This window comes from Nelumbo lutea, chromosome 2 (genome assembly GCF_056320005.1).
Source record: "Nelumbo lutea isolate HS-2025 chromosome 2, American lotus-T2T, whole genome shotgun sequence".
In the NCBI taxonomy this organism is placed as follows: Eukaryota; Viridiplantae; Streptophyta; class Magnoliopsida; order Proteales; family Nelumbonaceae; genus Nelumbo; species Nelumbo lutea.
In genome coordinates, this window is record NC_142685.1 from 50,911,153 (window position 1) to 50,927,714 (window position 16,562).

Sequence of the window (16,562 nt, forward strand, 5' to 3'; positions counted from 1 at the left end):
TTTAGTGTGATCAAGTTCATCTCGTAATCGTGGCCCATTGCTCAATAGGCTCCTTCCATACACCTCTGTTTCTGATTCATTAAGGGCCCCAAACCTACTGAATATTGTAATCAGATCATCTATATATTGATGGCAAAGAGAAACTTGAACGTTTTACTTTGTGTTCAGTTGGTTGGGGGTCAGTCACCTGGGAATTAGCCTCCAAGAACTTCCTCTTTCATCTGCCTTGAAGAGCTATTTGCTCGGTGTATATCCCATAATTTGATCCATCACGATACAACGAGCTTCTAAATAATGTTGATTACATCGGGAAAGATCCAAGTGGTCAATATGTTTGAGTACTAATCCCCTCTCTCTCTCTCTCTCTCTCTTTTCATGGTGTTAAAATTGAATATATGATACAATCAATTTTATCTAATTATACGTTAGAGTTGGGTTTCACCATAGGCTTGACGGCCATCTAAAACTTTACACTGCCACTCTCTCATAAGGGAGAAATCAAGCACCTTACCTTGGCTGAAATCCTTTTATGTTCCTGAAATTGAATAGACTTTGGAACTTGCATCTTTCTCTCTTCTCATTTCTATCTGTTTCCTTATCAAAGAAAAGATACAAATTTACTGTTGTAGAGTTTTGTTTTCTTCTCATTCTTGTATACTTGAGGTAAAAGAAATGTAAGTGAATTTTTTTTAAGTACTCTATTGTTCTTCTTTTTCATTCTATTCATTTCTCCAAATCATAATCAAAAGGTGCTCTCTACTTTCTTGTGGAGATGTAATTAATTGGAACAATCCATATGATTTCCAAAATCGGCTTTACCCAAAATAATAAAAATTCAATCATTTGATTGAGTGAATTATGTTGCATGAGAATTTATTAAAATTTTCATACTAACAACGTTTCCTGGAGCACTGGTTTTTCCAACATAGCGCTGATATATCACCGTTTTCTAGAACGACATCAATACCAAACACCGCTTTAGTGTGATCAAGTTCATCCCGTAATCGTGGCCCATTGCTCAATAGGCTCCTTCCTTACACCTCTGTTTCTGATTCATTAAGGGCCCCAAACCTACTGAATATTGTAATCAGATCATCTATATATTGATGGCAAAGAGAAACTTGAACGTTTTTCTTTGTGTTCAGTTGGTTGGGGGTCAGTCACCTGGGAATTAGCCTCCAAGAACTTCCTCTTTCATCTGCCTTGAAGAGCTATTTGCTCGGGGTATATCCCATAATTTGATCCATCACGATACAACGAGCTTCTAAATAATGTTGATTACATCGGGAAAGATCCAAGTGGTCAATATGTTTGAGTACTAATCCTCTCTCTCTCTCTCTCTCTCTCTTTTATTGGTGTTAAAATTGAATATATGATACAATCAATTTTATCTAATTATACGTTAGAGTTGGGTTTCACCATAGACTTGACGGCCATCTAAAACTTTACACTGCCACTCCCTCATAAGGGAGAAATCAAGCTCCTTACCTTAGCTGAAATCCTTTTAAGTTCCTGAAATTGAATAGACATTGGAACATGCATCTTTATCTCTTCTCATTTCTATCTGTTTCCTTATCAAAGAAAAGATACAAATTTACTGTTGTAGAGTTTTGTTTTCTTCTCATTCTTGTATACTTGAGGTAAAAGAAATGTAAGTGAATTTTTTTTAAGTACTCTATTGTTCTTCTTTTTCATTCTATTCATTTCTCCAAATCATAATCAAAAGGTGCTCTCTACTTTCTTGTGGAGATGTAATTAATTGGAATAATCCATATGATTTCCAAAATCGGCTTTACCCAAAATAATAAAAATTCAATCATTTGATTGAGTGAATTATGTTGCATGAGAATTTATTAAAATTTTCATACTAACAACGTTTCCTGGAGCACTGGTTTTTCCAACATAGCGCTGATATATCACCGTTTTCTAGAACGACATCAATACCAAACACCGCTTTAGTGTGATCAAGTTCATCCCGTAATCGTGGCCCATTGCTCAATAGGCTCCTTCCTTACACCTCTGTTTCTGATTCATTAAGGGCCCCAAACCTACTGAATATTGTAATCAGATCATCTATATATTGATGGCAAAGAGAAACTTGAACGTTTTTCTTTGTGTTCAGTTGGTTGGGGGTCAGTCACCTGGGAATTAGCCTCAAAGAACTTCCTCTTTCATCTGCCTTGAAGAGCTACTTGCTCGGTGTATATCCCATAATTTGATCCATCACGATACAACGAGCTTCTAAATAATGTTGATAACATCGGGAAAGATCCAAATGGTCAATATGTTTGAGTACTAATGCTCTCTCTCTCTCTCTCTCACTTTTTTCATGGTGTTAAAATTGAATATATGATACAATCAATTTTATCTAATTATACGTTAGAGTTGGGTTTCACCATAGGTTTGACGGCAATCTAAAACTTTACACTGCCTCTCTCTCATAAGGGAGAAATCAAGCTCCTTACCTTAGCTGAAATCCTTTTAAGTTCCTGAAATTGAATAGACTTTGGAACATGCATCTTTCTCTCTTCTCATTTCTATCTGTTTCTTTATCAAAGAAAAGATACAAATTTACTGTTGTAGAGTTTTGTTTTTTTCTCATTCTTGTATACTTGAGGTAAAAGAAATGTAAGTGAATTTTTTTTAAGTACTCTATTGTTCTTCTTTTTAATTCTATTCATTTCTCCAAATCATAATCAAAAGGTGCTCTCTACTTTCTTGTGGAGATGTAATTAATTGGAACAATCCATATGATTTCCAAAATCGGCTTTACCCAAAATAATAAAAATTCAATCATTTGATTGAGTGAATTATGTTGCATGAGAATTTATTAAAATTTTCATACTAACAACGTTTCCTGGAGCACTGGTTTTTCCAACATAGCGCTGATATATCACCGTTTTCTAGAACGACATCAATACCAAACACCGCTTTAGTGTGATCAAGTTCATCTCGTAATCGTGGCCCATTGCTCAATAGGCTCCTTCCTTACACCTCTGTTTCTGATTCATTAAGGGCCCCAAACCTACTGAATATTGTAATCAGATCATCTATATATTGATGGCAAAGAGAAACTTGAACGTTTTTCTTTGTGTTCAGTTGGTTGGGGGTCAGTCACCTGGGAATTAGCCTCCAAGAACTTCCTCTTTCATCTGCCTTGAAGAGCTATTTGCTCGGTGTATATCCCATAATTTGATCCATCACGATACAACGAGCTTCTAAATAATGTTGATAACATCGGGAAAGATCCAAATGGTCAATATGTTTGAGTACTAATCCTCTCTCTCTCTCTCTCTCACTTTTTTCATGGTGTTAAAATTGAATATATGATACAATCAATTTTATCTAATTATACGTTAGAGTTGGGTTTCACCATAGGCTTGACGGCCATCTAAAACTTTACACTGCCTCTCTCTCAAAAGGGAGAAATCAAGCTCCTTACCTTAGCTGAAATCCTTTTAAGTTCCTGAAATTGAATAGATTTTGGAATTTGCATCTTTCTCTCTTCTCATTTCTATCTGTTTCTTTATCAAAGAAAAGATACAAATTTACTGTTGTAGATTTTTGTTTTCTTCTCATTCTTGTATACTTGAGGTAAAAGAAATGTAAGTGAATTTTTTTAAGTACTCTATTGTTCTTCTTTTTCATTTATTCATTTCTCCAAATCATAATCAAAAGGTGCTCTCTACTTTTTTGTGGAGATGTAATTAATTGGAACAATCCATATGATTTCCAAAATCGGCTTTACCCAAAATAATAAAAATTCAATCATTTGATTGAGTGAATTATGTTGCATGAGAATTTATTAAAATTTTCATACTAACAACGTTTCCTGGAGCACTGGTTTTTCCAACATAGCGCTGATATATCACTGTTTTTTAGAACGGCATCAATACCAAACACCGCTTTAGTGTGATCAAGTTCATCTCGTAATCGTGGCCCATTGCTCAATAGGCTCCTTCCTTACACCTCTGTTTCTGATTCATTAAGGGCCCCAAACCTACTGAATATTGTAATCAGATCATCTATATATTGATGGCAAAGAGAAACTTGAACGTTTTACTTTGTGTTCAGTTGGTTGGGGGTCAGTCACCTGGGAATTAGCCTCCAAGAACTTCCTCTTTCATCTGCCTTGAAGAGCTATTTGCTCGGTGTATATCCCATAATTTGATCCATCACGATACAACGAGCTTCTAAATAATGTTGATTACATCGGGAAAGATCCAAGTGGTCAATATGTTTGAGTACTAATCCCCTCTCTCTCTCTCTCTCTCTCTTTTCATGGTGTTAAAATTGAATTTATGATACAATCAATTTTATCTAATTATACGTTAGAGTTGAGTTTCACCATAGGCTTGACGGCCATCTAAAACTTTACACTGCCACTCTCTCATAAGGGAGAAATCAAGCACCTTACCTTGGCTGAAATCCTTTTATGTTCCTGAAATTGAATAGACTTTGGAACTTGCATCTTTCTCTCTTCTCATTTCTATCTGTTTCCTTATCAAAGAAAAGATACAAATTTACTGTTGTAGAGTTTTGTTTTCTTCTCATTCTTGTATACTTGAGGTAAAAGAAATGTATGTGAATTTTTTTTAAGTACTCTATTGTTCTTCTTTTTCATTCTATTCATTTCTCCAAATCATAATCAAAAGGTGCTCTCTACTTTCTTGTGGAGATGTAATTAATTGGAACAATCCATATGATTTCCAAAATCGGCTTTACCCAAAATAATAAAAATTCAATCATTTGATTGAGTGAATTATGTTGCATGAGAATTTATTAAAATTTTCATACTAACAATGTTTTCTGGAGCACTGGTTTTTCCGACATAGCACTGATATATCACCGTTTTCTAGAACGACATCAATACCAAACACCACTTTAGTTTGATCAAGTTCATCTCGTAATCGTGGCCCATTGCTCAATAGGCTCCTTCCTTACACCTCTGTTTCTGATTCATTAAGGGCCCCAAACCTACTGAATATTGTAATCAGATCATCTATATATTGAGGGCAAACAGAAACTTGAACGTTTTTCTTTGTGTTCAGTTGGTTGGGGGTCAGTCACCTGGGAATTAGCCTCCAAGAACTTCCTCTTTCATCTGCCTTGAAGAGCTACTTGCTCGGTGTATATCCCATAATTTGATCCATCACGATACAACGAGCTTCTAAATAATGTTGATTACATCGGGAAAGATCCAAGTGGTCAATATGCTTGAGTAATAATCCTCTCTCTCTCTCCCTCTCTCTTTTCATGGTGTTAAAATTGAATATATGATACAATCAATTTTATCTAATTATACGTTAGAGTTGGGTTTCACCATAGACTTGACGGCCATCTAAAACTTTACACTGCCACTCCCTCATAAGGGAGAAATCAATCTCCTTACCTTAGCTGAAATCCTTTTAAGTTCCTGAAATTGAATAGACATTGGAACATGCATCTTTATCTCTTCTCATTTCTATCTGTTTCCTTATCAAAGAAAAGATACAAATTTACTGTTGTAGAGTTTTGTTTTCTTCTCATTCTTGTATACTTGAGGTAAAAGAAATGTAAATGAATTTTTTTTAAGTACTCTATTGTTCTTCTTTTTCATTCTATTCATTTCTCCAAATCATAATCAAAAGGTGCTCTCTACTTTCTTGTGGAGATGTAATTAATTGGAATAATCCATATGATTTCCAAAATCGGCTTTACCCAAAATAATAAAAATTCAATCATTTTATTGAGTGAATTATGTTGCATGAGAATTTATTAAAATTTTCATACTAACAACGTTTCCTAGAGCACTGGTTTTTCCAACATAGCGCTGATATATCACCGTTTTCTAGAACGACATCAATACCAAACACCGCTTTAGTGTGATCAAGTTCATCCCGTAATCGTGGCCCATTGCTCAATAGGCTCCTTCCTTACACCTCTGTTTCTGATTCATTAAGGGCCCCAAACCTACTGAATATTGTAATCAGATCATCTATATATTGATGGCAAAAAGAAACTTGAACGTTTTTCTTTGTGTTCAGTTGGTTGGGGGTCAGTCACCTGGGAATTAGCCTCAAAGAACTTCCTCTTTCATCTGCCTTGAAGAGCTACTTGCTCGGTGTATATCCCATAATTTGATCCATCACGATACAACAAGCTTCTAAATAATGTTGATAACATCGGGAAAGAACCAAATGGTCAATATGTTTGAGTACTAATCCTCTCTCTCTCTCTCTCTCACTTTTTTCATGGTGTTAAAATTGAATATATGATACAATCAATTTTATCTAATTATACGTTAGAGTTGGGTTTCACCATAGGTTTGACGGCCATCTAAAACTTTACACTGCCTCTCTCTCATAAGGGAGAAATCAAGCTCCTTACCTTAGCTGAAATCCTTTTAAGTTCCTGAAATTGAATAGACTTTGGAACTTGCATCTTTCTCTCTTCTCATTTCTATCTGTTTCTTTATCAAAGAAAAGATACAAATTTACTGTTGTAGAGTTTTGTTTTCTTCTCATTCTTGTATACTTGAGGTAAAAGAAATGTAAGTGAATTTTTTTTAAGTACTCTATTGTTCTTCTTTTTCATTCTATTCATTTCTCCAAATCATAATCAAAAGGTGCTCTCTACTTTTTTGTGGAGATGTAATTAATTGGAACAATCCATATGATTTCCAAAATCGGCTTTACCCAAAATAATAAAAATTCAATCATTTGATTGAGTGAATTATGTTGCATGAGAATTTATTAAAATTTTCATACTAACAATTTTTTCTGGAGCACTGGTTTTTCCGACATAGCACTGATATATAACCGTTTTCTAGAACGACATCAATACCAAACACCACTTTAGTGTGATCAAGTTCATCTCGTAATCTTGGCCCATTGCTCAATAGGCTCCTTCCTTACACCTCTGTTTCTGATTCATTAAGGGCCCCAAACCTACTGAATATTGTAATCAGATCATCTATATATTGAGGGCAAACAGAAATTTGAACGTTTTTCTTTGTGTTCAGTTGGTTGGGGGTCAGTCACCTGGGAATTAGCCTCCAAGAACTTCCTCTTTCATCTGCCTTGAAGAGCTACTAGCTCGGTGTATATCCCATAATTTGATCCATCACGATACAACGAGCTTCTAAATAATGTTGATTACATCGGGAAAGATCCAAGTGGTCAATATGCTTGAGTACTAATCCTCTCTCTCTCTCCCTCTCTCTTTTCATGGTGTTAAAATTGAATATATGATACAATCAATTTTATCTAATTATACGTTAGAGTTGGGTTTCACCATAGACTTGACGGCCATCTAAAACTTTACACTGCCACTCTCTCATAAGGAAGAAATCAAGCTCTTTACCTTAGCTGAAATCCTTTTAAGTTCCTGAATTGAATAGACTTTGGAACTTGCATCTTTCTCTCTTCTCATTTCTATCTGTTTCCTTATCAAAGAAAAGATACAAATTTACTGTTGTAGAGTTTTGTTTTTTTCTCATTCTTGTATACTTGAGGTAAAAGAAATGTAAGTGAATTTTTTTTAAGTACTCTATTGTTCTTCTTTTTCATTCTATTCATTTCTCCAAATCATAATCAAAAGGTGCTCTCTACTTTCTTGTGGAGATGTAATTAATTGGAACAATCCATATGATTTCCAAAAGCGGCTTTACCAGAAATAATAAAAATTCAATCATTTGATTGAGTGAATTATGTTGCATGAGAATTTATTAAAATTTTCATATAAAAACGTTTCCTGGAGCACTGGTTTTTCCAACATAGCACTAATATATCACCGTTTTCTAGAACGACATCAATACCAAACACCGCTTTAGTGTGATCAAGTTCATCTCGTAATCGTGGCCCATTGCTCAATAGGCTCCTTCCTTACACCTCTGTTTCTGATTCATTAAGGGCCCCAAACCTACTGAATATTGTAATCAGATCATCTATATATTGATGGCAAAGAGAAACTTGAACGTTTTTCTTTGTGTTCAGTTGGTTAGGGGTCAGTCACCTGGGAATTAGCCTCCAAGAACTTCCTCTTTCATCTGCCTTGAAGAGCTATTTGCTCGGTGTATATCCCATAATTTGATCCATCACGATACAACGAGCTTCTTAATAATGTTGATTACATCGGGAAAGATCCAAGTGGTCAATATGCTTGAGTACTAATCCTCTCTCTCTCTCTCTCTCTCTCTTTTTTCATGGTGTTAAAATTGAATATATGATACAATAAATTTTATCTAATTATACGTTAGAGTTGGGTTTCACCATAGGCTTGACGGCCATCTAAAACTTTACACTGCCTCTCTCTTATAAGGGATAAATCAAGCTCCTTACCTTAGCTGAAATCCTTTTAAGTTCCTGAAATTGAATAGACTTTGGAACTTGCATCTTTCTCTCTTCTCATTTCTATCTGTTTCCTTATCAAAGAAAAGATACAAATTTACTGTTGTAGAGTTTTGTTTTCTTCTCATTCTTGTATACTTGAGGTAAAAGAAATGTAAGTGAATTTTTTTTAAGTACTCTATTGTTCTTGTTTTTCATTCAATTCATTTCTCCAAATCATAATCAAAAGGTGCTCTCTACTTTCTTGTGGAGATGTAATTAATTGGAACAATCCATATGATTTCCAAAATCGGCTTTACCCAAAATAATAAAAATTCAATCATTTGATTGAGTGAATTATGTTGCATGAGAATTTATTAAAATTTTCATACTAACAATGTTTTCTGGAGCACTGGTTTTTCCGACATAGCACTGATATATAACCGTTTTCTAGAACGACATCAATACCAAACACCACTTTAGTGTGATCAAGTTCATCTCGTAATCTTGGCCCATTGCTCAATAGGCTCCTTCCTTACACCTCTGTTTCTGATTCATTAAGGGCCCCAAACCTACTGAATATTGTAATCAGATCATCTATATATTGAGGGCAAACAGAAATTTGAACGTTTTTCTTTGTGTTCAGTTGGTTGGGGGTCAGTCACCTGGGAATTAGCCTCCAAGAACTTCCTCTTTCATCTGCCTTGAAGAGCTACTAGCTCGGTGTATATCCCATAATTTGATCCATCACGATACAACGAGCTTCTAAATAATGTTGATTACATCGGGAAAGATCCAAGTGGTCAATATGCTTGAGTACTAATCCTCTCTCTCTCTCCCTCTCTCTTTTCATGGTGTTAAAATTGAATATATGATACAATCAATTTTATCTAATTATACGTTAGAGTTGGGTTTCACCATAGACTTGACGGCCATCTAAAACTTTACACTGCCACTCTCTCATAAGGAAGAAATCAAGCTCTTTACCTTAGCTGAAATCCTTTTAAGTTCCTGAATTGAATAGACTTTGGAACTTGCATCTTTCTCTCTTCTCATTTCTATCTGTTTCCTTATCAAAGAAAAGATACAAATTTACTGTTGTAGAGTTTTGTTTTCTTCTCATTCTTGTATACTTGAGGTAAAAGAAATGTAAGTGAATTTTTTTTAAGTACTCTATTGTTCTTCTTTTTCATTCTATTCATTTCTCCAAATCATAATCAAAAGGTGCTCTCTACTTTCTTGTGGAGATGTAATTAATTGGAACAATCCATATGATTTCCAAAATCGGCTTTACCAGAAATAATAAAAATTCAATCATTTGATTGAGTGAATTATGTTGCATGAGAATTTATTAAAATTTTCATATAAAAACGTTTCCTGGAGCACTGGTTTTTCCAACGTAGCGCTGATATATCACCGTTTTCTAGAACGACATCAATACCAAACACCGCTTTAGTGTGATCAAGTTCATCTCGTAATCGTGGCCCATTGCTCAATAGGCTCCTTCCTTACACCTCTGTTTCTGATTCATTAAGGGCCCCAAACCTACTGAATATTGTAATCAGATCATCTATATATTGATGGCAAAGAGAAACTTGAACGTTTTTCTTTGTGTTCAGTTGGTTGGGGGTCAGTCACCTGGGAATTAGCCTCCAAGAACTTCCTCTTTCATCTGCCTTGAAGAGCTACTTGCTCGGTGTATATCCCATAATTTGATCCATCACGATACAACGAGCTTCTAAATAATGTTGATTACATCGGGAAAGATCCAAGTGGTCAATATGTTTGAGTACTAATCCTCTCTCTCTCTCTCTCTCTCTCTTTTCAAGGTGTTAAAATTGAATATATGATACAATCAATTTTATCTAATTATACGTTAGAGTTGGGTTTCACCATAGACTTGACGGCCATCTAAAACTTTACACTGCCAGTCTCTCATAAGGGAGAAATCAAGCTCCTTACCTTAGCTGAAATCCTTTTAAGTTCCTGAAATTGAATAGACTTTGGAACTTGCATCTTTCTCTCTTCTCATTTCTATCTGTTTCCTTATCAAAGAAAAGATACAAATTTACTGTTGTAGAGTTTTCTTTTTTTCTCATTCTTGTATACTTGAGGTAAAAGAAATGTAAGTGAATTTTTTTTAAGTACTCTATTGTTCTTCTTTTTCATTCTATTCATTTCTCCAAATCATAATCAAAAGGTGCTCTCTACTTTCTTGTGGAGATGTAATTAATTGGAACAATCCATATGATTTCCAAAATCGGCTTTACCCAAAATAATAAAAATTCAATCATTTGATTGAGTGAATTATGTTGCATGAGAATTTATTAAAATTTTCATACTAACAACGTTTCCTGGAGCACTGGTTTTTCCAACATAGCGCTGATATATCACCGTTTTCTAGAACGACATCAATACCAAACACCGCTTTAGTGTGATCAAGTTCATCTCGTAATCGTGGCCCATTGCTCAATAGGCTCCTTCCTTACACCTCTGTTTCTGATTCATTAAGGGCCCCAAACCTACTGAATATTGTAATCAGATCATCTATATATTGATGGCAAAGAGAAACTTGAACGTTTTTCTTTGTGTTCAGTTGGTTGGGGGTCAGTCACCTGGGAATTAGCCTCCAAGAACTTCCTCTTTCATCTGCCTTGAAGAGCTACTTTCTCGGTGTATATCCCATAATTTGATCCATCACGATACAACGAGCTTCTAAATAATGTTGATTACATCGGGAAAGATCCAAGTGGTCAATATGTTTGAGTACTAATCCTCTCTCTCTCTCTCTCTCTCTTTTTTCATGGTGTTAAAATTGAATATATGATACAATCAATTTTATCTAATTATACGTTAGAGTTGGGTTTCACCATAGGCTTGACGGCCATCTAAAACTTTACACTGCCTCTCTCTCATAAGGGAGAAATCAAGCTCCTTACCTTAGCTGAAATCCTTTTAAGTTCCTGAAATTGAATAGACTTTTGAACTTGCATCTTTCTCTCTTCTCAATTCTATCTGTTTCCTTATCAAAGAAAAGATACAAATTTACTGTTGTAGAGTTTTGTTTTCTTCTCATTCTTGTATACTTGAGGTAAAAGAAATGTAAGTGAATTTTTTTTAAGTACTCTATTGTTCTTCTTTTTCATTCTATTCATTTCTCCAAATCATAATCAAAAGGTGCTCTCTACTTTCTTGTGGAGATGTAATTAATTGGAACAATCCATATGATTTCCAAAATCGGCTTTACCCAAAATAATAAAAATTCAATCATTTGATTGAGTGAATTATGTTGCATGAGAATTTATTAAAATTTTCATACTAACAACGTTTCCTGGAGCACTGGTTTTTCCAACATAGCGCTGATATATCACCGTTTTCTAGAACGACATCAATACCAAACACCGCTTTAGTGTGATCAAGTTCATCTCGTAATCGTGGCCCATTGCTCAATAGGCTCCTTCCTTACACCTCTGTTTCTGATTCATTAAGGGCCCCAAACCTACTGAATATTGTAATCAGATCATCTATATATTGATGGCAAAGAGAAACTTGAACGTTTTTCTTTGTGTTCAGTTGGTTGGGGGTCAGTCACCTGGGAATTAGCCTCCAAGAACTTCCTCTTTCATCTGCCTTGAAGAGCTACTTGCTCGGTGTATATCCCATAATTTGATCCATCACGATACAACGAGCTTCTAAATAATGTTGATTATATCGGGAAAGAGCCAAATGGTCAATATGTTTGAGTACTAATCCTCTCTCTCTCTCTCTCTCTCTCTTTTTTCATGGTGTTAAAATTGAATATATGATACAATCAATTTTATCTAATTATACGTTAGAGTTGGGTTTCACCATAGGCTTGACGGCCATCTAAAACTTTACACTGCCTCTCTCTCATAAGGGAGGAATCAAGCTCCTTACCTTAGCTGAAATCCTTTTAAGTTCCTGAAATTAAATAGACTTTGGAACTTGCATCTTTCTCTCTTCTCATTTCTATCTGTTTCCTTATCAAAGAAAAGATACAAATTTACTGTTGTAGAGTTTTGTTTTCTTCTCATTCTTGTATACTTGAGGTAAAAGAAATGTAAGTGAATTTTTTTTAAGTACTCTATTGTTCTTCTTTTTCATTCTATTCATTTCTCCAAATCATAATCAAAAGGTGCTCTCTACTTTCTTGTGGAGATGTAATTAATTGGAACAATCCATATGATTTCCAAATCGGCTTTACCCAAAATAATAAAAATTCAATCATTTGATTGAGTGAATTATGTTGCATGAGAATTTATTAAAATTTTCATACTAACAACGTTTCCTGGAGCACTGGTTTTTCCAACATAGCGCTGATATATCACCGTTTTCTAGAACGACATCAATACCAAACACCGCTTTAGTGTGATCAAGTTCATCTCGTAATCGTGGCCCATTGCTCAATAGGCTCCTTCATTACACCTCTGTTTCTGATTCATTAAGGGCCCCAAACCTACTGAATATTGTAATCAGATCATCTATATATTGATGGCAAAGAGAAACTTGAACGTTTTTCTTTGTGTTCAGTTGGTTGGGGGTCAGTCACCTGGGAATTAGACTCCAAGAACTTCCTCTTTCATCTGCCTTGAAGAGCTACTTGTTCGGTGTATATCCCATAATTTGATCCATCACGATACAACGAGCTTCTAAATAATGTTGATTACATCGGGAAAGATCCAAGTGGTCAATATGTTTGAGTACTAATCCTCTCTCTCTCTCTCTCTCTCTCTTTTTTCATGGTGTTAAAATTGAATATATGATACAATCAATTTTATCTAATTATACGATAGAGTTGGGTTTCACCATAGGCTTGACGGCCATCTAAAACTTTACACTGCCTCTCTCTCATAAGGGAGGAATCAAGCTCTTTACCTTAGCTGAAATCCTTTTAAGTTCCTGAATTGAATAGACTTTGGAACTTGCATCTTTCTCTCTTCTCATTTCTATCTGTTTCCTTATCAAAGAAAAGATACAAATTTACTGTTGTAGAGTTTTGTTTTTTTCTCATTCTTGTATACTTGAGGTAAAAGAAATGTAAGTGAATTTTTTTTAAGTACTCTATTGTTCTTCTTTTTCATTCTATTCATTTCTCCAAATCATAATCAAAAGGTGCTCTCTACTTTCTTGTGGAGATGTAATTAATTGGAACAATCCATATGATTTCCAAAATCGGCTTTACCAGAAATAATAAAAATTCAATCATTTGATTGAGTGAATTATGTTGCATGAGAATTTATTAAAATTTTCATATAAAAACGTTTCCTGGAGCACTGGTTTTTCCAACGTAGCGCTGATATATCACCGTTTTCTAGAACGACATCAATACCAAACACCGCTTTAGTGTGATCAAGTTCATCTCGTAATCGTGGCCCATTGCTCAATAGGCTCCTTCCTTACACCTCTGTTTCTGATTCATTAAGGGCCCCAAACCTACTGAATATTGTAATCAGATCATCTATATATTGATGGCAAAGAGAAACTTGAACGTTTTTCTTTGTGTTCAGTTGGTTGGGGGTCAGTCACCTGGGAATTAGCCTCCAAGAACTTCCTCTTTCATCTGCCTTGAAGAGCTACTTGCTCGGTGTATATCCCATAATTTGATCCATCACGATACAACGAGCTTCTAAATAATGTTGATTACATCGGGAAAGATCCAAGTGGTCAATATGTTTGAGTACTAATCCCCTCTCTCTCTCTCTCTCTCTCTTTTCATGGTGTTAAAATTGAATATATGATACAATCAATTTTATCTAATTATACGTTAGAGTTGGGTTTCACCATAGGCTTGACGGCCATCTAAAACTTTACACTGCCACTCTCTCATAAGGGAGAAATCAAGCACCTTACCTTGGCTGAAATCCTTTTATGTTCCTGAAATTGAATAGACTTTGGAACTTGCATCTTTCTCTCTTCTCATTTCTATCTGTTTCCTTATCAAAGAAAAGATACAAATTTACTGTTGTAGAGTTTTGTTTTCTTCTCATTCTTGTATACTTGAGGTAAAAGAAATGTAAGTGAATTTTTTTTAAGTACTCTATTGTTCTTCTTTTTCATTCTATTCATTTCTCCAAATCATAATCAAAAGATGCTCTCTACTTTCTTGTGGAGATGTAATTAATTGGAACAATCCATATGATTTCCGAAATCGGCTTTACCCAAAATAATAAAAATTCAATCATTTGATTGAGTGAATAATGTTGCATGAGAATTTATTAAAATTTTCATACTAACAACGTTTCCTAGAGCACTGGTTTTTCCAACATAGCGCTGATATATCACCGTTTTCTAGAACGACATCAATACCAAACACCGCTTTAGTGTGATCAAGTTCATCTCGTAATCGTGGCCCATTGCTCAATAGGCTCCTTCCTTACACCTCTGTTTCTGATTCATTAAGGGCCCCAAACCTACTGAATATTGTAATCAGATCATCTATATATTGATGGCAAAGAGAAACTTGAACGTTTTTCTTTGTGTTCAGTTGGTTGGGGGTCAGTCACCTGGGAATTAGCCTCCAAGAACTTCCTCTTTCATCTGCCTTGAAGAGCTACTTGCTCGGTGTATATCCCATAATTTGATCCATCACGATACAACGAGCTTCTAAATAATGTTGATTATATCGGGAAAGAGCCAAATGGTCAATATGTTTGAGTACTAATCCTCTCTCTCTCTCTCTCTCTCTTTTTTCATGGTGTTAAAATTGAATATATGATACAATCAATTTTATCTAATTATACGTTAGAGTTGGGTTTCACCATAGGCTTGACGGCCATCTAAAACTTTACACTGCCTCTCTCTCATAAGGGAGGAATCAAGCTCCTTACCTTAGCTGAAATCCTTTTAAGTTCCTGAAATTAAATAGACTTTGGAACTTGCATCTTTCTCTCTTCTCATTTCTATCTGTTTCCTTATCAAAGAAAAGATACAAATTTACTGTTGTAGAGTTTTGTTTTCTTCTCATTCTTGTATATTTGAGGTAAAAGAAATGTAAGTGAATTTTTTTTAAGTACTCTATTGTTCTTGTTTTTCATTCTATTCATTTCTCCAAATCATAATCAAAAGGTGCTCTCTACTTTCTTGTGGAGATGTAATTAATTGGAACAATCCATATGATTTCCAAATCGGCTTTACCCAAAATAATAAAAATTCAATCATTTGATTGAGTGAATTATGTTGCATGAGAATTTATTAAAATTTTCATACTAACAACGTTTCCCGGAGCACTGGTTTTTCCAACATAGCGCTGATATATCACCGTTTTCTAGAACGACATCAATACCAAACACCGCTTTAGTGTGATCAAGTTCATCTCGTAATCGTGGCCCATTGCTCAATAGGCTCCTTCATTACACCTCTGTTTCTGATTCATTAAGGGCCCCAAACCTACTGAATATTGTAATCAGATCATCTATATATTGATGGCAAAGAGAAACTTGAACGTTTTTCTTTGTGTTCAGTTGGTTGGGGGTCAGTCACCTGGGAATTAGCCTCCAAGAACTTCCTCTTTCATCTGCCTTGAAGAGCTACTTGCTCGGTGTATATCCCATAATTTGATCCATCACGATACAACGAGCTTCTAAATAATGTTGATTACATCGGGAAAGATCCAAGTGGTCAATATGTTTGAGTACTAATCCCCTCTCTCTCTCTCTCTCTCTCTTTTCATGGTGTTAAAATTGAATATATGATACAATCAATTTTATCTAATTATACGTTAGAGTTGGGTTTCACCATAGGCTTGACGGCCATCTAAAACTTTACACTGCCACTCTCTCATAAGGGAGAAATCAAGCACCTTACCTTGGCTGAAATCCTTTTATGTTCCTGAAATTGAATAGACTTTGGAACTTGCATCTTTCTCTCTTCTCATTTCTATCTGTTTCCTTATCAAAGAAAAGATACAAATTTACTGTTGTAGAGTTTTGTTTTTTTCTCATTCTTGTATACTTGAGGTAAAAGAAATGTAAGTGAATTTTTTTTAAGTACTCTATTGTTCTTCTTTTTCATTCTATTCATTTCTCCAAATCATAATCAAAAGGTGCTCTCTACTTTCTTGTGGAGATGTAATTAATTGGAACAATCCATATGATTTCCAAAATCGGCTTTACCAGAAATAATAAAAATTCAATCATTTGATTGAGTGAATTATGTTGCATGAGAATTTATTAAAATTTTCATATAAAAACGTTTCCTGGAGCACTGGTTTTTCCAACGTAGCGCTGATATATC